At 38.2% G+C, this 22,356-nt stretch overlaps 1 protein-coding gene across 2 annotated transcripts in view; it reads left to right on the top strand.

Moving 5' to 3' along the window:
• Positions 1 to 575: 575 nt before the first annotated feature.
• The window catches only part of HNF4G (hepatocyte nuclear factor 4 gamma), a 59,097-nt gene continuing 37,316 nt past the window's right edge, over positions 576 to 22,356 (top strand). For both annotated transcript variants that reach the window (XM_051612207.1, XM_051612209.1), the window contains exon 1: positions 576 to 653. The gene's annotated coding sequence lies outside the window, so the exon portion shown is untranslated. The remainder of the gene's footprint in view (positions 654 to 22,356) is intronic.

The raw sequence follows: 22,356 nt of genomic DNA on the forward strand, positions 1-22,356 counted from the left end.
GATGACCGCAGAGGAGCTCCAGAGCAGGGCGGGCCGGGGGTTATTTCCCCGCCCGCAGCCCAGAGGCAGTGGCAGCCCGGCGCGATGCAGCCGAGGGAGCGAGGTACCGGCCCGACGGCCGGAGGGCGCTGCCATGCAGGTAGCTGGGGGGGCGCCGGGGCTGAGGGGCAAAGCCCCCCCGCAGCACCTCGGCTCTCGCCAGCCGCAGCGCAGCGGGGCCCAGCAGAGGAGAGACGGTCCAGGCCGGGAAGCCCGGGCCCGCCCGCTGACGGGGCGCGGACTGCGCGTAGGGCCAGTCGCTGTCGGCAGCGGCAGCTTTCAGTTTTCATTGAGGTTGCTGGTTACTGTTTAACATCCCCACCCACGTTTCAGTTTGTTTAGTAAATCGATCTGATGGTTGGGCTGAGGCTACTGCCCTGTCGCCATTGAGCAAAGTTAATTCCTCCCCCCCCGCTCCACACAGTCTCTCCTCCTCCTTCCCTCTAAAGCATATGGTAAAGACGGTGCCAGCCACGCCAAACAAGTCACGCAGCCCAGCGCCGGGACGCCCGCGGGGAGCCGGGGGGTGCGGGGGAGGCAGGAGGCCCGGGGGATGCCGCCGCCCTGAGCTGCGACCGCGCCGCCGGAGCCCGAGGGACGGGGCGGCCCCGCCGGTAAGTTCCCGGGGGCCGGCAAGTGACACAACCCCGCGCACCCCGCCGCGCCGGCAGGAAGCCTCGCCGGAGGCGGCGAACGTGCCAGGTGGGGACAGCTGACTCGGCTGATCGTAAAGCGCACAGCAGCCGGGCTGGGGGGGCAATTACATTATATATATTTTTTTTCATTATTATTATTTTTTAAATTTTTTCTTTACACATCTGGTCACGTGTCCCTCTTGTCAGCGCCCGGGGCGCTCCGAGAGCCTCGCTGTGCGTCGCGCAGCCTCGGGCCCCCGGGGCGGGGTGTGTGCGTGTCCCGGCGGGACCAGGCGGCGGGAACCCGGCTCAGCCCGGCCCCACTTCGCCACTGCGTCCCCGCCCGCTGCCCCTGCCCCGCCGCGCTCCTGCCTGGGGCTCTGCTGGCGTTTGTGATTTCCTCTGCAGTCTTTGCACCGGCTTTAGGAAGATTTTCCGAAGGCGTTTTGGTTTTTTCTCACGTATTTCTCCACCCCCGTCCTCGTGATCACTAGTGCCGCAGATGGATCTCTACTGGATTTGTAGGGCTGCTCCTTGGCCAGTGCTGGAAGCCTTTGTTAGGGAATCCTGGAATACTGTCTCTAGCAGCAAAATAATTACAAAAGAGAAAAATTCAAATATGAAATGGGCAAAAGCAAGCTAAGGATGATCTTTGCATCAAATCCAGCAGTGTTTCCAGTGCTTCTGCAGTGTTAACAGGTGCACTCTGGTTACAGGGTACCTTTGGCTATATTTCCCATTTCAGTGTGCAGGAACAGATGTTTGACTCACAGGTGTGACACCTGAAAGTTGGCTTTCATCAAACATTTTGGGAAGTAGACAGTAGGTTGCAATAACGGCACTTTAAAGTGACTTCCACATACGCAGCAGTGAATACTATTCCATAGTAAACTATGGTTGTGTTAGATTGGACTTGGCTTTGTGCAGGCCTCTTCTTATACAGAGCTGCACTTTGATTTATTGTGATTTCTCACCCACAAAGACAGTAGAGTAGTTAAAAGCAGCATCTCCTTTGTTATGTGCTATGTTAAAACAATTAGTAAGACTGATTATGCTGCACAGCTTTCAAAGTCCCCAAGTCTTGTATGTGCTGAGAAGACTACAAAGTGATGTGTAATTCCCTGTATTCCTTAAAAAACAGAAGTTCTTGCAACTTATATAGGAGGCATATGAAGCATATATATATACATGCAGGTGATTTTCAAATATTATTAGCACTATTTTGGTAATTTCATTATTTTCCTGTTTTTCTAGTCATATGATAAGGAAAAAGGACAGAATGCTCTATTGCTACTCAGTTCACACTGCTCCTTATCCTTCAGTCTCTGAAGCATTGAGAGGAAAAAACAATTTAGAAAATTGCCCAGTGTTCAGTTCTCTGTCCCTTTCTCACTTACTGAAGTGCACCAGGCTGCCTAAGGCTCACTGCATACCTGTATTTGGAAAAAAATCAAAACCCAAACCAACCAACCAACCAAAACAACACAAAACAAAACAAAAAAAAAACCCAACCAAAACCAAAACAAGTGTAGAACAAGATGAGGATGCTGTTAACTTGCTCATGATGTTACCTTTGATTTCAGCAGCTCACACTTTTGGACTAGCTTCCCAGAACATGAACTTTGTGTTTCCTTAACACAAAGTGTAACTTTCTCTGCATCTTATCTAACTAGAGGAATATCTCTATCTCAGAATTTTGTACTTAGCAGCAATAGTGTAAAACCAGAGCAAAGCAGAGATCCAGTTTGCATTTCCAATATGGCTGTTATAAGTACCCTTAGGCAGTGTATTGGGAAAAGCTTCAGGTGGCATTGAGCTACCACTGCTCTTTGTCCTGCCATCCCACCAGGGAAGAAAACAGGAGTTACTGTAAGGAAAATGGGATTCCTGAGACCTGGTATAATAGCCAGTTCCTTGGATGGCCAAGTGCTATTTACTGTTAGTTTGTTCACATCATTAAATAGTCTCCAGGCCAACTCCTAATAAAAGCGTTCTAGTATAAACACATCTTTGCTATTCTTATTCCTCAAGATATGGCCTAGCATTGCTTGGCTAAATTTGAATCTGATCAAATCCTATTTGATCCCACTGGGTTTACCAAACTACAGTAGTGCACAAACAGAACTTTGTTTTTGTGTTTGACATGGTTCCTGTTTCAGATTTTGGAGGAGAATTTATATCAAGTCCATATGGACTCAATGCTACAACAGATTGGTCCATGTTGTGTCTTCAAACTATTTTATGATTGGAGTGGAAAAATGGGGTCCATCATGTCATCAGTGCTACCTGCAAATCTACATCATGTACATCAGTTTCTACTGGCTACAAGAAACAAAACATTCAGCAGTATTAATTAACCCTAGTAGGTCATTGATTGAAAGATACTTCCTGAAAAAAAATAATAATCAGAACTAGTAATATGGTAACCCATATGATAAAAAAAACCCAAAAACTTCTTTGTTTGTTTGTTTTTTGTTCATTTGGGAATTTATTCTGTTAAAACAATAATAATTTACAACTGTTTTAAGCCTGCATTGTTGTCATAACGTGGTAATGAGCTGAGCAGACTGCATTTACGTGTGTCAAGTAGCACTGGCAATGTACTCCCATTTATTAATTGATAAATGGACTCTTTGAATATGAGCATCTCTCTGCTTCAGTCCTCAGTGATTTCAAAGTTCTGTCTCTTGCTTGTGAGCTTTAAAGTATTCTCTGATTTATTTATTTTCATTTTTTTATTTAATGAAGTCAATTCAGCTGTTCAGAAGTCTTCTATTTCTTTTTTTTTTTCTTTTTTCTTTTTAATTAGTATTAAGCCTGAAAATTAGTTTGATTAGGTTATTTTATGCTATGTTGATATGAAGTATGTAATATCAGATGATTGCATTTTCTGGTAAAGTAGACTGGTAATGTCGATTGCTTTAGCATATAAAGAAAGGTTTTATTTCTGTGGTAAATAGTTACCTGTTGTACATGGTAATATATTCCATGATAGAATTTAAATTCTCAGCTAAAGTGTTACTGCAACATAGAAGGTTGTGGGAAGGCATGGCTCTTAAGTTTTAATGTATCTTCCTGAATGATGCATTATATAACATATCATGAAGAGAAAATACAGAAAATGTATTTCAAACAGATTAAGAGGTTTTAATGTCTTGCAACAGCTTTGATTGAATCAAATATTTTTCATTTTGAATTTTCAATTTTGAAACAGCACACCCTAAAAATCGGGTCAGAATGTTGTGTGCAATGTCAGACCTGAGATCTATCAAACTGAAAGCCTCCAACAGCATTTTCAAGCCTTTCTCAATTGTCAATTTAAGTTAATTGAAAATGAAAGGTCTCGCTTTCAGGATTGGGCCATTTAAATAGAAGCCTGCTGCTTTCATTTTGTAGAAGGGCAATCTCCCTCCACATACGTGTTTTTAAAAGGTTCATTCATAATTCTCCCTTCACACTTCTATTGGAAATGACAGAATTCATTATTTTGAGTTCTTGAACTATTTTTTCTGCAACTTGGGTGATAAATTGTATGAGATCTAGTTCATAACATGGCACGGCAACCCACAAGATTTAAAATTCTCAAGGCTCTATCTGTCTTTTTTTTGGCACTCGGCTGGCATGGGCACAGGAAGCCTCCATGTGCATCTTCTGCCTCTTACAGAGTAGTAGGTTGGGATGTTTTTATTCAATACTGACTAGAAAAAAAGACTCGCACCCCTGCTTGGTAATTCACTAGAGGTATCCAGGCAACAAGGACATACATTACAGTCAGCAGTATGCAAGGTGCTGCGTGAATTTTCCTTGCCTGCTGTTTATCTGGGAATCTGTCTGCAATAGACCTATGCAGTAGGTTTCTATGCAAATAGAGTTGTTTCCATTATCTGTTCCTAGCATGGTAAAGTTTGCCCCTAGACTTCTGGGTTTTTTTGTTTGCATTTAGTTCTCTGGTGGAAGAGGATTTCTCAATATGTATGTATGACAGTACTTGCCCAAACATGGGCATTATGCTCAAGTGGGAGAGGAAGATCAAGCCTCTGAAATGGCTTCAGCTTGCAATTGATAGTGCATCTATGGGAAGGTTGCAGTGAGAATCCCCTTTTTGAGAATCATGTTTGTATGAGGTTGCTAGGCTACACCAGCCTGGTTTTACACTTATCTGAGAAAAAATTAGTAGCCATGTCCATCAGTTACCAGCTACTTGCTACCTAAAATAGGTCTCACTGGCAGAAAGTTACGAATTTAATTTCCCATTCTATTTGCTACACAAGACATTTTTTCATTAATAGCTGACATGTAAAGTGTCAGCACTGGGCACTGAATGGAACCAGTTCATACTCTCAGAGCTGGTCCAGATGCTTGAAGATGGCTCACCACAATGACCATGCTTCCTTACGTGTTTTAGGCATTTTTTGTGCCTCCTGCAGCTAGATAGTGTGGGATTATTTTGTTTGGTTTTTTTTGTGTGTGTGTTTTTTTAGCTGATGACCAGGATGAGAAAGATTATTCTTATTGACACCACCTGTTTCAGAATCACATTTAAAAGTGTGTTGCAGGCCTTGTCTTTCACAAGGAAATGGGAAACTGAAATTTCATTAGCAGAAGAAATTATTTGAGAGAGGGCTAGACACTACTCAGAGCTGGAAGATGGTGATCACATTGCCATTGCATACATTAATACAACACTCACTGTCCTCTCTACTTTGTAGCTGTAGTCAAGTGCTGGCTTGTACCTGTTGTTGTACTCCCAAGGGTAAAATTTTTATTTTGGAAAATGATAGAATTTTGTTCACAGAATTACTAAATACATCACCTGTATATTGCTTCCGCGTCCCAACTGCTAAACAAGTTGAAACCAGTCTTTTCTGCTGAACCGTACGGTAGCCACGCAGTGACCCGATTAGGTGGGATAAAGGTCCCATACATCATTGGCTGTGTTTGTAGTTTCATATGGATTCTGTATTTCTTCTTTTGAGCATGCTAGAATGGAAGTAGGCTTTTTACTTATGAGCGCTGAAAACAATGCATAGCTTTTACTGCTAGATCTGATTTTGGTGGTAGACACTATCGACATTACATGTATATATTACCCTTATTTAATATCCTTCGTACCTTTTGGGGAGAAGAGTGATATTCCTGGCTTTAAAATGTCCAAATCCAAAACTTTTCAGAAGTATTTACGTTTTTCAAGAGGCTTTAATGTCTTTCAAGCTTTTTGTCTCAGTTCATGTTTTACAGTCCTACCCTGTATTACTGGTTTCAACTTTTGTTTTTATCTGACTCTGTGAGCTTCAGTGACTTTTTATATTAATATTAAACATATAATTTTAACAAGTGGTTTACATATACTTAGAGACAATGCTTTTTAACATGTTTGAGTTTTTAAGTGTCAGAACTTGGTCTGCCATAAGTTTAAGGCAAAACTTTAGGTTTTATCATAGTAATATGAATAACTTTGTCCGTGATAGTAGGAAGGAAAAAAAAAATGCATAGGAAGGCAATTGGTTTTAATGCGAGATTTATATTGCTATGTTTCATTTCAGAATCTTCTAGATAAATTTCAAGGATACAAACTAGTCCCTCTAAGATTTTGGTGTTGACATCCAAGCTTGCATTGAAAACCGGATCATTATATTGCAGACAAATCTGAAAAAAACCCCACAAAACCAAAACAAAGCAAGCCTCCACGGCAGTTTCCCCAAAGAGCAAAAAGTAGCCTCAGGATTAGAGGGAAGAAAATCTAGTTGTAAAAATGTAAAATGCATTAAGCTACTTGCAGGTGTAGGAGGCTAACTTTTTGAGTGGTTTTTGTTTGTTTGTTGGTTACGGCTTGCTTGTTTGTTTGTTTAAAGTGAGTCGATGAAAAGAATTTATCTCAAGTAACAAGTACTTTACAGGATCTGTATCTCCTTAACTCATAAACAGGATGAACCAGTGCCCCATCTCCCAGGAATTTACAATCCATACGAGATTTAAACATGTAGGTACATTCTGTGCATTACAGAACACAATTCTGGTTTGAGCCTTTGGGTTGATTTGGGGTTCATCTCCGCAGCCAGATTTTTCAGGATTGTTCAGATTACTTTGTTTGCAGATAAGTAGGAGTGGAGAAGAAAAAGTACAAGTGCCCTGATACAGGATGATGCATTTCATTTCCATTTTCAGGCTCAACCGAAGCAACCAAGGTAGCGTAAGGCATTAGCACCACTTGCTGGGCTACTTCATCTGCCATCTCTCCTGAAGGTCTCTATCCCTATAACAGAAGTGCCAGGATTAATACATATTCTTGTCTGTAGTTTAGATAATTGCTTAAATTGCTGAACACAGACATACTTCTGTAGATCTAGTGGATGTTGAATTTCCATGGCTGTGGTCCGGGTGCGTGCCAGCTTCTGCTTTCCCCATTGAAAGGAGCGGTCAGTTCTGAGGAGAGATGAGGCTCATGTTTTAGAGTATTGCAGCCAGACCTCAACTAATTTTAGTGTCAACAAAATGAGTAGTTTCTTTTTTTTTTGTCAAAAAGAGTAAGCTGACTGGTGTATATATAATGGTAGGGGTATTTGTCGGCTTGAAAATTGACTGATGGCAACTAACCTCATTTTTAACATCACGTTGATTAGTGGTAAATAGAACAAGCAACTCCACTATAGTAATCTTTTCAATGGCGAGTCTCTAAAGACCTTTTCTAATACCAGAGCAAAACTGGGAATTTTTCAATTAATAGACTTAAATTTCAAGGAAATATTAAGTGAAAGATTCTGGCTGAGAAAAGCATTCAAATTTTAACAGTAATTTTACCATAATTTTTGTTACTAAAGAACTTCATTGTGGATTTTTAATCTTATTTTAATCCAATAGGTCAAGTAATTTATTTCCCAAGATGTGTTTGAGGCTAAAAGAGGGCAGAAAATAAAAAACAGAAAATAAAAATGATCATTCCAAGGTCTTTATGGTACCAGAGAACACAAATGAGCATTCTGAAATTAATATAAATGTATGAATTGCAAAAACATTGGCAGGTAGAATATGAGACCAGCTTCAAGCGGCCTGAAGAACATATCTTAGAGATTGCAGCAAACTTTTTAACCTCTATGGTCACCTTCGGCATGTAGCAGCCTTGAATTTATAAGGCTGAACTCCTTTCCCGAAGAAGAAGAAAAACAGCATTGTAGAGCAGTTCTAGCCAGCAAGGTTCTTGTTAAACCTCAGCTGTATAGGGAAGGTCATGAAGGAAAAACTCTCCTAGTACAGAAGTATTTAATTAGCTAGGCGAAGTAATATAGTTAGAACTAAACACATTATCAAATCCAGAAAGACAATATGCTCTGGGAAGTCACTGTAAAAACAGCTTCTTTGACTGCCTTGTCTGGTAATTTTGGGTCGTCAGATAATGGATTTCTGTTTTTCAGTTTGAGAGCTCTGTTCTGCCTCAAACCAGTACGTGTGCAAGCAAAAACTTTGGGGAGCCCTCGTGTAAGTCCACTAATGGTTTAGAGATCTCGAAAGCTGATTGTGTGGTGCACCTTACTGCAGAGGATACATCTGCCCACAAGTGCACAAGTGCAGCTTGTGGTCCTGGAAAATTAAAGATGTTAGATTGCTTTTAGCTAGAGAAAAAAAATCAGCATGTCCTGTGATCCTTGATAAATCAAAATATATTTTTTGGCTGTCAGGAAAAATCTGTTGCTTGCTAGTGGCTGCTGATTGCAGGAATCCCTTTTGTTCAGCTGAGATGCTTTCCATATACAGTTTGGATTTGGTGTGCCAAATATTAGAAATATTCTCTTCTTTGCCTCTGTATCCTGATCCTAATAGTACTGAATTGAAAATTCTAACCCATTTTGGGCCTGACCTAGTGTTGGCTATTTGAGATGACCCTGGTGCTTGAGTCAGCGTAGTTGTATGTAGAAGGATATCTTCCAGCTGGGAACACTGGGAACTACTTACATTGAAGCTCAAGCTTTAGATACAGCATTTGGATGAATGTATATTCCCTCTGGCTGGGAGTAAATCTGTGAATCATACGAGTCTGCAGTTTGCCTTCTTCTCCTGATAGAAAATATTTAATGCTGTTATTAGTATGTGACATAGTTAGATTCCTGTTGAAAATCAATAACCTTCCCATAAAACAAGCCTTACATCCTTTCCTAAATTCATTTAAACTAATTTTGTATGCCTTATTAACCTCGTAATTTAAGAAAAAATAAAATAAAAAAACCCACAAACCAGCCACCTAATATTAAACAGTGTATGTAATTAAATTTTTCCAACCAAAGGGGATGTTTATGACACTAAATCTATCTGTTAGTCTATAAATACCTGTGCTTATAGTTGAACAGAGCAGTGGTTCTCATCCTGCGGGCCGTCAGACACTTAGTGGTGATCCACAGTGTACTGTAGGTAGTATGATGCCACTGCTACCTTTCTTCTTTCATCTGCTGTGTTACTTTCGTGAGGAACTAAATGTAGCACACTAAATGCGTTCCTAAAGATTCTGTGCAATCACACATTAGAAGCTGGGTGCTCAATGTGCATAGACACAGAAATGTTTTACAGTCAGGCCCTATACTTCAGCACAGTTGACATTTAAAGCAAAAGGTATTGAGTTCCTGAGAGGAAAGACACTGTATGACATAGAGGAATATTTTTGACTTTTATATAAAACTTCCAGTGAGCGTTTTGGAAGTTCTTTCAGCAGATTATAGTGTGTGAAAGTGTCACTTTAATATATAGTTGGCAACTTTTAATGATACTGAAACTTCGGAATTCTTTGCAGTAACCCTGTAGGAATTACCCAAAATGAAATAAATCAGCTGGGGTTTTTGATGACCTACAGAAAAAAAACTGAAAATAGGTGTTATTTGAGTTAGAAAAATATTGAATGTCCTATGTAATGAATGTGTGAGCAAGATTTGCTATGCTTTTAAGTATCGTGACACCTACTTTTTCCTGTAGTAAAATGTGCAGCAATACCAAAGCAGATGCAGCTATACTGGATGTCATCATAAGAAAAAAACAAAGCCTTTAGCAACTGCTTTATAAAACAATTGTTACTTGTTGTAATTGTTTTTTACTATATATATACACGTTCATTTCCAACATGCAGTCAGTGTTTAGGAATTATAAGTTTAGCAAACTCTTATTTAAATTTATTTTTTAAGAATAATCTTCACAAAAATAAAACCAAATGCAATAAATATTTCAATGTTTTTCTTTTGAAATAGATTCTTAAAATAATACTTAAAATGAAAAAAACCACAAAAATTAAAGTAAAATTGGAGTAGTCTACATTTTGACCAGCCGATTTTTTAACTTCTAGAAGCTTCACTTAGAACACCTTAGAATGATGTCACAAATGTATGAACTTTAATGTAGACTGTTTCTTAAATAAAAAAAAAAAAATAAGGCATAGTAATCTGTGTTAAGAAACAGAATTGTTTGTAATGAAGGAGAGAATCCCACACAATTTTAAATTCCCTGAGCAATTTCTTGATACCTGTTGATGCCCGTTGTTCTGGTCTGAATGCCTGCTCTCTATATGTGGATATCTATGTCCAAAAAGCTCATTTCAAGCTTTGTGTGTGTCTCTAAAGAAGGGCAACTATGCAATTTTTATTTAAGCAAAATTGTAAATTGTTTAACCTATATGTAGGTAAAACTTGTCTTTTCCCCTGGTAGGTTTTTCTCCCATTTTTAGTACAGCTGTCCAGTTCTATCAGAATTGCTTTGCCCTAGCTGAGGGAGCATGAGTGCGTGCGGGTTATTTATAGACTTGAGTACTAGTAAACAAGAATAGCGTGCAAAGATACTTTTTTCTAGACAAAGGCTGGTCATACATGCCTGGCGTTTTTTGTGTGTTTGGGAGTTTGTTTGGCTTTTTGTTTATTTGTTTCTATGTGGTTTTGTTTGTCTTTTTGATTACTCCAATTTTTACTAAAGTCATGAGAAGAGCAGCTGCCTGTATATTAGATATACCTGGTTGGTGCACAGTGCCAGCATGAAAAAATGTGGCATACAGTGTTCTGGCATCGGTGTAGATTTCTTCCAGTCTAATACTTTGGAGAGGAAGTGGTTATTGTTGGAGGAAGTTTATTCTTTCTTTATAACTTATTCTTGGGCAAGGAGCAGGAACGTAATTCTCTGTGTTAGAGAATGGATTAGAGTCTGTACATCTGTGGGGCTGGAGAGCTTGGCTTTAGGGCAGAAGGAGATGTAGCTGAATTGAAAACAGATGAAAGTCAAGATGAAGAATTTGATGAAGATGTGTGCAGGCCTTATTTCCAAAGGCTCTGCTCTCCCATCTTGTGTTTGGTAGGGATGAAATGAAGTGACTGTCCTCCAGCACCTGGAATTGCTGTGGCCAGGAAGATCACAGGTCAGACATTGGTCATAGCAACTACTGAACAGGGTTGGACTTCTAGATACGATTATCTTTAAAAAGGGACGAAGTCTGCAAAACTTTCCATTGCTAGGTCTGGGATTCTGAGTAAGCCACTGCCCTCACAGGTTTTTTTTTGGGAAAAAAGCACACTCCAGTTCTTTGCCAAGGAAATTTTTATATCAAGGGAATGTTTCAGGAATCAGCAGGCAGTTTGCAAACAGATGAGGTGCAGAAGGAGGAGAACCAGATTGATGCTGAAATTATGAAATATAGAAGCTGTTGAGAAAGAGGAAAGTGAAGGGGTAAGTAATAAAATAAATTCTTTGTTTGGGCTTTGGTGTTGTGAGCCTCAAGCTTACTTGAACAGTAGGGACAAAGGAGTATGAGATGTATCAACAGTTGTTGATGTTTCTACAGATAAGCATCACTGAAGCTGGTGTGGTGGTGAAGATTACAGGTGACTGATGACCTCACGTTCGATGCTTAGGAAGTAGTAAGGTGATGACCTTGGTGAGAACAGAACAGAGAGCTCAGAACTCAGCCTTGCAGGAGTCCACAAAGTAAGGATTCTCTGCTTAGAAGAAAACGAATGGTTGACGTGAAAAATGAATCTTTTCCAGATAAAGTAGTAACCATAGATTTATATTACAGTATAGCAATGGGAAAGTTGAAGGAATTAGAGAAATGTGTATGTATTACAAGGTGTGTGTACATAAGAATGTTAGACAGTTATGTTTAAGATATTGCACCTTGTCAAGTTAATTAATGTCTCATTCTATACTATATGCACCTTTATGGAATCACATCAGGGTAAACTTGCTAAGAAAGAGGTGTTACTCTGAAAAGTCACCTAGCTTTCTAAAAGATCAGCTGAAGAAGTAAAAAATAGCTGCAAATTTTTTATTTGCAGTTGAATAAAGAATTCTAACTATACCTTATCAATGAAAATAAACTATTTTAATAGCCACAGAGAGTTCAGGAACATCAGCATCAATATGCTGTTATTAGTACATCACTGCTATCATGTGGCATGTGGGAACTTTTGCACCAATCCTGCACACTGTGCCTGATTTCACTGCTGACCGAACTTCAGTTAATTGACACCAATTTAAAATCACTGTGATAGAAATAAAAACAAAATAATCCATCGTTTTTCATTATAACTCACTTCCACTGTGGAAAACTAATTTTTAAATTCAGTGCTAACTCCCATTGCATGTAGTTAATTGAAGCAGTTGTATGGGCTTGCATACCTTGTACCTCAACAATGGCACAGTATGGATACAATTACTTGTTCTTGATTGCCAAAATTGCTTACAGCCACCATTATATAACGAAGTATTTTCTAACTGTAGAGAAGCTTAATAGATTCTTTGCTCAGTCCTTTCAAGTTGCAGGTTCACATACAGTGGCTCATTCCAGCCTTTAGAAATGTTTGCTACATAAATGCTTTGGTTCTGGTGTTTTCCAGCCTTTTTTTTGAAGGAAAAGGTTCATAATACAGTCCTATGAGTTAGAGCTACCAGAACTTTCTTGGGCAGGCTTTAGCAGTTGGGGTTCTGTATAAAACTATTGAAGGCATAGGCATAAGAGAAAAAAAAATGAATGCAGAGCATTGAAGACAGTAATTACAAAGCTATTAAAAGGCAGAATAAGAAAGTGCAGTAAATATCCTACATTTTGAAACAAAACATAAGTTTTCCCCCATCTCAAGGTTCTTTAAACTGAGATTTCTATAGATCAGTGCTTGTGCAGAGGTACATAGGACATAAATGCAAAAGTTTTTTTGCCTTCCAGAGTACTAGGGCTGTTAAATGTCTGCGAGAAAACTCAGATGAGCACAAAGGATTTCTAAGTGCTATCATTACAGTAAATAATTACTATTTATAGTAATCATAGTTTAGCAACAGTAATTCCACCAGATTTGTGACAGCCTGCGTCCCCATTTATTTAAACAATAACATTTAATCTGTTTGTATTTCATCTGGAAATCACTTTCAAGACCAAGAAGTGTATTTCAGCCAAATCAGGGATTAACATTGACACTCCAATGTCCCTGGAATGAGGTCTTGTTTTTATTAACACTTGCTCATTTGGCAACAAGACAGGTGAGAGCACCTTCCCATAGCCCAGGTTTACTTGATGAAGCAAAATAACTTTCAGACCTTGTAAGAATGGCACCCATAGGATTGGATGTGGTCCAGTTTCTCATTTGTGATTTTCTCTTTTTCATTTTGTTTGAGATTGAATTTGAGGGAGAGCTTTGTTCCAGACAGTAGTTTATGGCAGTGGGCTGGAGATGAGATTTCATTGAATTATAGAACTAATACACAAAGAGAAAATATGTGAAAATTGAAATGACAAGGTAGAGTAGCTTGGCTGTTGAGGTAGATAAAATAACCAGGTTCTCGGGGAAATGAGGTGGGGATTTTTTTCCTGAACTGGATTTAGTTTGAACAAGAGCAGTTGAGATGGAAAACCTAGACACTATAAACACTTGATAAAACCAGAAAAAAGTATTTGTCCCACTTCTTCCTTGTACCTTTGTGTTGAAGGATCTGTAACAGTGTGATCCCACAGCCCAAAGAAAGCGAACGAGGGTCCATTTTTTTTGTCAGTGTAACACAGCTGAAAGAATAATAAATACATTTGATTAGGGTGGATGTTTTTTTTCTTTATTTACCATGCAGCATTGCTGTCAGAACACCCTGGGATACTGGAATGCATGGGAAAGTCAACAGTACTCAAATCTGTGTGTTCTGGGAGTTGTTTTTTATTATTATTATTTCATCATCATCATCATGTAGTATAATAAAGTATTTATTTTTCTTCTTCATTTTTCCTGGCGAATCACTGGGGCAAGTTGTGACTGATACCCCTTTGTGAACAGAAGAATAAAGTCGGCTTAATGCAGTCGTGCCACAGCTCTGGCAGAGATGCACTGTTTGAGGTGAAAAAGCCAGGATTGCTGCCAGGGCTCTCCAGTTTCCAAATAACTGTCCCCTCCTCTCTCATGCGACTGGAAGAGAGAGAACTATTTTACTTTTGATTAATAAGGAGTTAATTTCAGTAAAGCTTCTTTTAGCTCTTACAAACGCTCAGGGAGAAAGCGGCAGGCAGTGGCTTTGGTGGCACCTGAGGGAGGACGCTGCGCCTTGGGGAATGCGGAGCTTTGTAGTGAGCAGAACAGCCTGGGCTGAGCCCCCAAGCAGCACAGTGTTTCTGACCTTTTTATGTTCCTGCTTTAGTACCTGGAAAAAATGTCCATTGCAGTCAAATTTCATTGACTCTGAACTTAAGAGGACTGTGACAAATTGGTCAGGTTTTGTCAATTTGCTAAGGTTTTCTGCAGAATTGTGCTTTTTATATTTGTTTGTTTGCTTTTCAATGTCTGTGTTACTTACACTAGATTCCTGTGCAGTATTGTTTACAACTACCCTGGGTAATTTATTTTCACTCTACCAAAATTATCAATCTGACATAAAATAAACACATTCTCATCCTAGCACTTTCAGCTACCAATTACTTCACCAGTGAGGAGCACTTAACATAATGTGGTTGTACTGAGCTCTTACTTGTTTTGCAGAGCAAATGGTGACATCGTACACTGTTGTTTCTCTCTTCTGTTTTGCTGCTGGATAAAGTCTCCTGTTGACAGGCATCTGAATTTAGAAATATCTATGGAGCTATAAAAAAATATATGATGGGAAAGTTTAGAAGTTGCTGACTTCTAACTTACCCACATCTGAGGTTCACAGAAGACCCCAAAGTGTTCTGGACCATCACTGTGTTTTTCATATATTACAGTGTTGCTTGTTGGCCGCAAGAAGCAGAATGCTGTTTGCTGCTATAATAAAAAGGTAGCCTTTGCTCTAGGATCTTTAGTGCTTGCTAAAGTATTATCAGTAAAGTTAATATTTCTACTGCAGATCTGACTTTAACAGCCCATTCCATTCTTTATTTGCCAAAATAAACCAGATTATTGTCTTCTTTTCCACATATGGAGTTTTTGAGCAAAACTGGGGTGTATTTTGAAAAATTGAGTTTATTCAATTTATATGTTTGCCAGGTTGACAATTTGCAAAGGAAGGAGAACTTCTGACTTTTGGAAGTATTGTAATTTGTTGTTGTTGTTGTTGTTTACAAGGTACCACACTTCTTTTTGGGTTTTTTTGGTTGCTTTTTTTTGTGTAAAATTAATTTGGTTGTCCTCCTTTGAAAGTACAAGTGCCTCTGATTTGGGAGAGCTGACGGCTGGATATTTGAAGGTGTTAAGTAAATGTATTAGAGGAGGCTAATGTGTAACTTTGATGAGCCATATAGTATAATCAAGACCTAAAATGCCCACTATAGCCATCACAGTCTCTATGAGAAATCAACCAAACATTGCAAAATAATGTAGAATTAAGATTTTTGTTTGCTGATGACACATTACCAGTCATGTCCCCTCACACTTCTTGCTGTTGCCTGCTTAAGTGGCTTTTTGTTTGATGTTTATACCTGGCCCAGAGGAACTTGGCTGGAAGTCACTCCTTTGAGCCTTCTGGGGACAGCTGGTTATTTGTTAAACAGCTGAGTGGGACTGCCAAGTTCCTTCCTTAAAAACAGTGAAGTTAATTAATCACCACAGTTACAGCTAGAGGGTGATGAGGAATATTTAATATGAGTGAGAACAATCATTGTTGTAAAAGACAGGTAAGTTGACTAGGGTAGTATCTTCATTAGGTTCACTTCCATTTTCTTACGCAGTACAAACATCATGGATACAGACAGCTCTGGTAATTCCTAATAAAGCTACTCGTGGTTTCATCCCAGATAGTAGCTAAAAAACTAGACCAGAATGCTGTTTTGAGGCCTCAGCCACTCCAAATTCATATCAGCTATTTCTTATTAAGTACTTTTAGTTGTGTTTCACAATTAAACCTTTTGAAAGTAGACTTTGACTCCTTGGTTCAATAACAAGTGTCTCCAATATTTTAACTTTAATTTTATATTTATATATACACACACATACATGTATACATATATAGACATATTTTATGTGTGTGTATATATACATTTTACATATGTATATATACATTTCAATAGGATTGCAAATGCAGAGGTCATTGTCCAGTAGATGGAGGAACATACAGCCCTTGACCCCTGAACATATAATGAATGTTTTCAACTGACTTAAGAAATTAAATTGTTTTCTACAGTTAGCGTGTCTTTCTTCTTATCAAAGCTGTGGGGCTTTCCAGTGTCAGGACACTTGATGGGTGGATACTTCTCAGAAGAATAGAGGACTTATCAGTGTTTGCTTAGGGTCTATTACATTCTCGGCCATAAAAGTAGTTATGCTGTCTATAGCACTCATAAATCTTCACCTAGTCAAGGCTACTGTCTCGTTTCTTCATGCAAGTTTGTGTTTTTAAAAAATAAGGATAAACCAATTGCATAAAGTAATTAGAATCTCAGAACACCTAACTTTTGTCATTGCTGGTTTTTAAATAATTCAGTTTGCAAAACTGTCCACCTGATAAGTAAGCCTTGCCGCCAAATCTTTCTTTACCCTTATAATGAAAGCGTATGGCTTGGGCACATATTCACCAGAGGGCACTGTTACATATGCTCTTACAGAGCGTTTTTCTTTTGGTGAAAATAATGTCTGCTCTTGAAAGAAACGGTGTGTTGATGTTGGATTTTGAGGCACACTTTTCTTAGGGAAGCTATTGTTTGCAAGGTACTTTGAACTCTTTTGGTCTCTTTGTCTACATAAAGTACATTCTTCCTATTGAGAAGTGGCCATTGCTACCAAAGCTGATCTTACTGTAGAGGGCCCATCTTTGTGTGTGTGAATTAACTACATAATGTCAAAATCTATGTAATTTTTAAAAAAACTGAGTTTAATTAACCCTGAATCTTTAGGTTTCCACTGAAACAGTAGCAGAAGGGCAAATAAATGTCAGTTGTTCGCATTTATTTTTGTTGAAGAGAATGCTCAGGTAATAGCAAGTAAAAACAGTAATTCAGTTTTAGATAATTATTATGTCTGCTGTTTATTAATCAAAAGCATATACTCAGGCAATGTGATTATACAGGAGATCTCTGTATCCACAGTTACACAGATTTGTATTGCTGTTAGGTGAATAAAGATGAGAAAACTAAATAATGTTAGTTTATGCTTCAGGCTATATTTAAGTATGGAAATAGGCTAGTTTTGCCAGATGTCTTAGGACAAATCTTGCTGCAGTGTTTTTTTTGTTTTTTTTTTTGTCTGATTATGAGTTTCTTGAATTTTTATTTGTATTTTTCAACTATCCTGCTACAGAATGATTAATATGTGCTAATCTGTTTTACTAGTCTGTGTCTTTTATGTCACCTGGTACCCCTGTGTCAAAGAACTAGAATATCTTGGGAAATGGTAAATGCCATGCAGCAGTAAAAATCCAGTGTGAGGTGCAAAAAAAAAAAAAAATTTGCAGTGGGAGTGCACACTCACACTGCATGAGCTTGAAGTTCTTTCAGGGAGTCACTAGCTATAGGGAAAGGGATATGTTATTGACATAGGTGTGCCTCAGTGGACCTTCTGGTGTTGTGGGCTCCCTGTGTCCTGGTCGTTGTGTGTCCTGTCTTGAGAAAGTAAGCAAATGCCATAGCTCCTCTCCCACCGATGAGGTCAGTGAGAGAGAAGCAGGGAGAATGGTGACCTTCCAGACCTCATCCCAATACAGTATGAAGCAAAGCTGGGATATGACAGGTTTAGGAGCTTTGAAGTGCTTTCTGCTTGTGATTTTAGACGTTGTCTCAGTATAGTTTATTTTCCAAAAAGCCTTTGGCAAATTTCCTCAAAAAGGCACTTAAAGAAGCAAAGGTATAATGGGTGAAGATAGAAGGATTTTTCCTGGATTATTGATTGTTTAATAAATAGAAAACAAAGGGTAGGGCTAGGATTATGTTTAAGCTTAGCTTTTGTAATGAAAGGAAATGGCTAACAAAGTTCCAGATAGACCTGTTCAGATACAGAGATATTTCTGGGTCTTCTGTTGTTAACATATTCATCAGGGCTTCTTGAAAAGAGTGGAATCATGAGGTTGCTGCAGAACTACTGCCGTAGAGCGCATCGTCTAGTCTGCATCCATATTGTGGATTGGATGTGAGTACTGGATGTGTATCTGGTAGCTCACTTAAAAAGGTGAAAGGGAGCTTGCAAAGATACCCTTTACATTTCAGTGTCATTCAAGATGGCAGCCATCATAGTGATACTGAACAGGGTTTTTAACTATTTCAATAGGTTTGGGTAAGGAGCAGGGTACTAATGAGCACTGAAATTTCATTCTTTTCTCTACAAACTCTCCACTGGAAATCCTTATAAAACAGTTGTGTTACAACAGCCAAAACAACACCAAGTCCATGGGACTTGTAAGCATGTGGCTTTATTTTCTATTTTTTTGTAATTTCTGCTGATTTTTCTGCATGCCCATTTGATTATACTTAGTGCAGCCCTGATGCAGTGTGCTTGAATTGCTGTATCAGTGAGATTTACTAAAATAAGTCACACATTAATTGTAGGCCATTATCTATTGTTAACTCATCTAGAATTTCACGGCAAACTAGGCACTATGTGTAATGTTTTCTCAATTGCTACTGGCTGTGTTGTCTTAGTATAGCAGAATGGGACAGATAGTACAGCCACATGCAGTTGAGATACATGGAAACCAGTTCTGGGGAAAAAATACATTTAGTTAGTAATTGCAAATATTTAAAATTATTTTAGTTATTTCAAATTCTAGAGGCATTTAAATTAAAATTTATCATGTATTTATTTTAGACTTCTTAGTTGCATACATTGCCCATGAAATTCCTATCCATGCAGAACCAAAAAAACCCCAAAAAACAAACGCGGGCTCTTTTTAAAGTATATCTCTACTATAAAAAAGGCACTTTCAAGTTAATCTGTTGGTGTTTATACTTTCCAAGATTTTGTTTCATAAAGGAGATTTCATATTCACCTGGAACTGAGGTCTAAGAATTGCCTCCTAGCATTTATGATTGCCTTAACAATTTACAGTTAATTTGCAACTCATAAGCATAATACACACAAAAATATCTAGCAAACTCTTAGCATCACACTTCTCATTGGAGTACTTGGGGATGGCGTACTTGGGGCTGGGGTCATCAAAAGATGCAAGTAGATGACTAGTGAAATACAGCCTACCTATCCTACATATTGTCTGTCAGCTGGTCATCTTCTCTGCCATCACAAAGGAACAGGGCATTTAAAACCTTCAGAAGTAATTGCAGTTGCTGGCTCTCTTTCCTCTTGAAAATGGTGGTAGAATGAACACTGTGGCTATGTGTGTGTAAGAGGGAATCGTCTTTGGGTTGGAGAAGTCTTTGTACAAGATACCTCCTCTGTTCAACCTCTTCTTCATGCCAGCGATCTTGTCCTTCCCTCTTTTACTCTTCCAGTTGAGAATTGTGCTTTTCAGCATGCTGGTTCCCAACAGGAAGAGGCCAGTCATTATCAAGAGCCATGGATTCTTTTACCATATGTGTTTGCATCTTAAGGTGCCTGAATACTTCTGAAAAAATCTTGGCAGCTCCTTTTTATGGTGGTACTTATCTTCTACAAACCTGTGATTCGTGTGTGCTTCTCATTTCAGTTTGTTCACTGTTGTGTCCATGTTGAGAAGCTGTGTTGTAAGCAGGTCTGAGATCCCTCTGCTCACCACCTTCTTAGTGTTTAGAACTGGGGGTACAGAATGTTACCTGTGAAAATAACATTGGCAGGCAGTTATATCTCACTGTTTCTTTTAATTTCTTTTTGTTTAATCTTGTCTTGTTATGTCTCATCCTCTCATCTCATAATTTTATTTAATTTTCTTGAGACCAGCTACTACTTTGCATAGTGTTTTCTATAACATGTCTTCCAATAATTCATGAAATGTTTCAACTAAAATAAATGGCAGCCTATAAACACATTAATAAATACTTGTATGGCATAAAACAACTGTAACATTTCTTTCCGTGGTCTGAGTAAAATTGTATTAACCTTTTGTCAGGCTTGCCATCAAGCCATGATCTGATTCTACATTTCTAGTCTCAAAAATGTTTTATAGTTCTATATGTTAGTAGGAGTTTTAGGTGGCTTTCCTCACAGGCTTGTTTGAAGGAAGTGTGCTAAGTGATACAACTGTTTTTAAGACTGAAGGGGATCGTGCTCTTTGTCCCCTAGTGCTATCTAGGGGATAGTGCATGTTGCTGTTCCAGATGTAGTGCTGCTTTGTAATAATTTGCACATTTTCTGTGTGGATTTGGTTACTGAGTGATACACTTTATGACTACATTCAGTTAAATATTGGAAGTTTAGTGTGTGATCATATTTGTTAGCTTAATGCAGATCTGTTAGAAAATCAAGATGTGTGGCTTGGTAAAGCATCATTCTACTAACTCTTCTGGTACAATTAATGTAATTTGCTTTTGCATACCTCAACCAGCAATGGTTTCACTGGTGAACTTGTCAGAAGGAATGATAAAAGTCTTTGTCCATTAACATGAAAATGAAAGATTGAAAAGGGCAAAGAACAAGAGGATTGACATGAAAGGGTAATAGAATGAAAAATTTCGGGAGCTTGAGTGACTTGTAAGGTTAGACATGATTAATCTAATCCAGAGGTTTTAAAAAAGCTGGTTGATGATTCTGCTCCTCAGTGGTCACAAGTTCGCAATGAGAAGAACGATTAATCTTGTTGGCTAGCATGGCAGGTGGAATGCACAGTGCTGCAACTCTGGACCTAATATGTTATTTCATGGAGAATAAGTAAAGAATTGGCAAAAATTGATGTAAATATAAACATGGCTTCAGTGTTGCATCTAACTATTGTTACAGCTACGTAGAAAAAAAAAAATTGCTAGGTTTTAGAGGTCTTTTATTTCAAATTTGATTAAGATTTTTTTCATAATTAGATTAACATTTTGTTCATTTTGACAACCAGCTTGCTCGATCTGTTTTTAATTTTTCACTGCCATTATTTTGTGGATGCTTTTTTCAGAAAAGTCCTATGTATTAACTGAATTTTTAACTTAGCCTAGTAGTTACCTTGTCAAGTATCTCTGGTATTACTCTAATGACAAAAGAACTAATATAACAAAGGGATTCTGGAAGTTTTCTTTTTAGAAAATCCAGGCCTAAATCTGTTACATTTATATAAATGCATATTTTTCAACTTTTTAACTTACTAGCACGTTTCCTTAAAGATAATTGCATTGCATTTAAACACGACTTTCTGACAGAATTGTCCCTTAGCCAAACTGCATAACCTTCTCTCTGTCTCTCTATATACACAAAAACACACTGTGTATGTATGATGAAAATAAAATTGTAATATAAATATGTATACATTAATTTTCTGTATATTTTGTTAATTTATTTACAGTATCCAGGTAAATTGACATTGATTTTAATTCTGGAAGCTAAAATTGTAACTACTAATGTGAACATATTTGCTAATCCAAGACTTCAGTGCCAGCTTTTGCTATTAAGATTAGGTAAAGTACTCGTTGGCTACATTTTAACTATGAGTTCTTACAATAGTTTAAACATGTAAGTAAACAAGCCACAGTATATATAAGCAGTGTAATTTTTGTTTAAAAAGGTCATCTGTTTAAGTCAGCTACAAATCCCTTTTTTTTTCAGTGCCAGTCAAGTCTCATTGCCACTATTTATGTTATGAAAGTTCTATTTAAGTATATTAAAAATGTTTTCATTTTTTTATTACTGGATAACTCAGGCCCTATTATTGACACTTTTTCTTGATTTATTTTTAGTTTCTCTTTTCAGAAAATTCATCTAAATTTAGGGAGGCATAAAGTTGACAAAAAGCTGCACATTGTTCCAGCTTTCTTCCAATTGCCTGACACTTTGTCAAGATTGTAAAGCTATGTAGCAGAGAGTAAAATATGGATTAAACAAAGTTCAATCATCCTGAAAGCAGTACTGTTTTGTTTTGTTTTCCTCCCATTATTTTCTGTGCCTTTTTTTTTTTCCTCAATCTGTCCATGTTTTGTTCTCCCTGCTTTTAAGCTAAATGATGTGATTTATACACAGTGCTTTACTTTGGATCCTTTCTCAATGAAATAATTCTACACATAGCTCTTTTTTATTGTGTTTTTATTTCAGCAAGCCATTTTTTGGACAATAGCATACTGTTTGGACACTCAAAAATTCAAATGAAAAGAGGAATTTTTACCTCAGGGTAGTTTTGGACCAACTTTTCTGTTTAGAGCTTGCTATTTGAAGAATGTTGTCAAGCTGTA

Source organism: Apus apus, chromosome 2 (assembly GCF_020740795.1).
Source record: "Apus apus isolate bApuApu2 chromosome 2, bApuApu2.pri.cur, whole genome shotgun sequence".
Taxonomy (NCBI): domain Eukaryota; kingdom Metazoa; phylum Chordata; class Aves; order Apodiformes; family Apodidae; genus Apus; species Apus apus.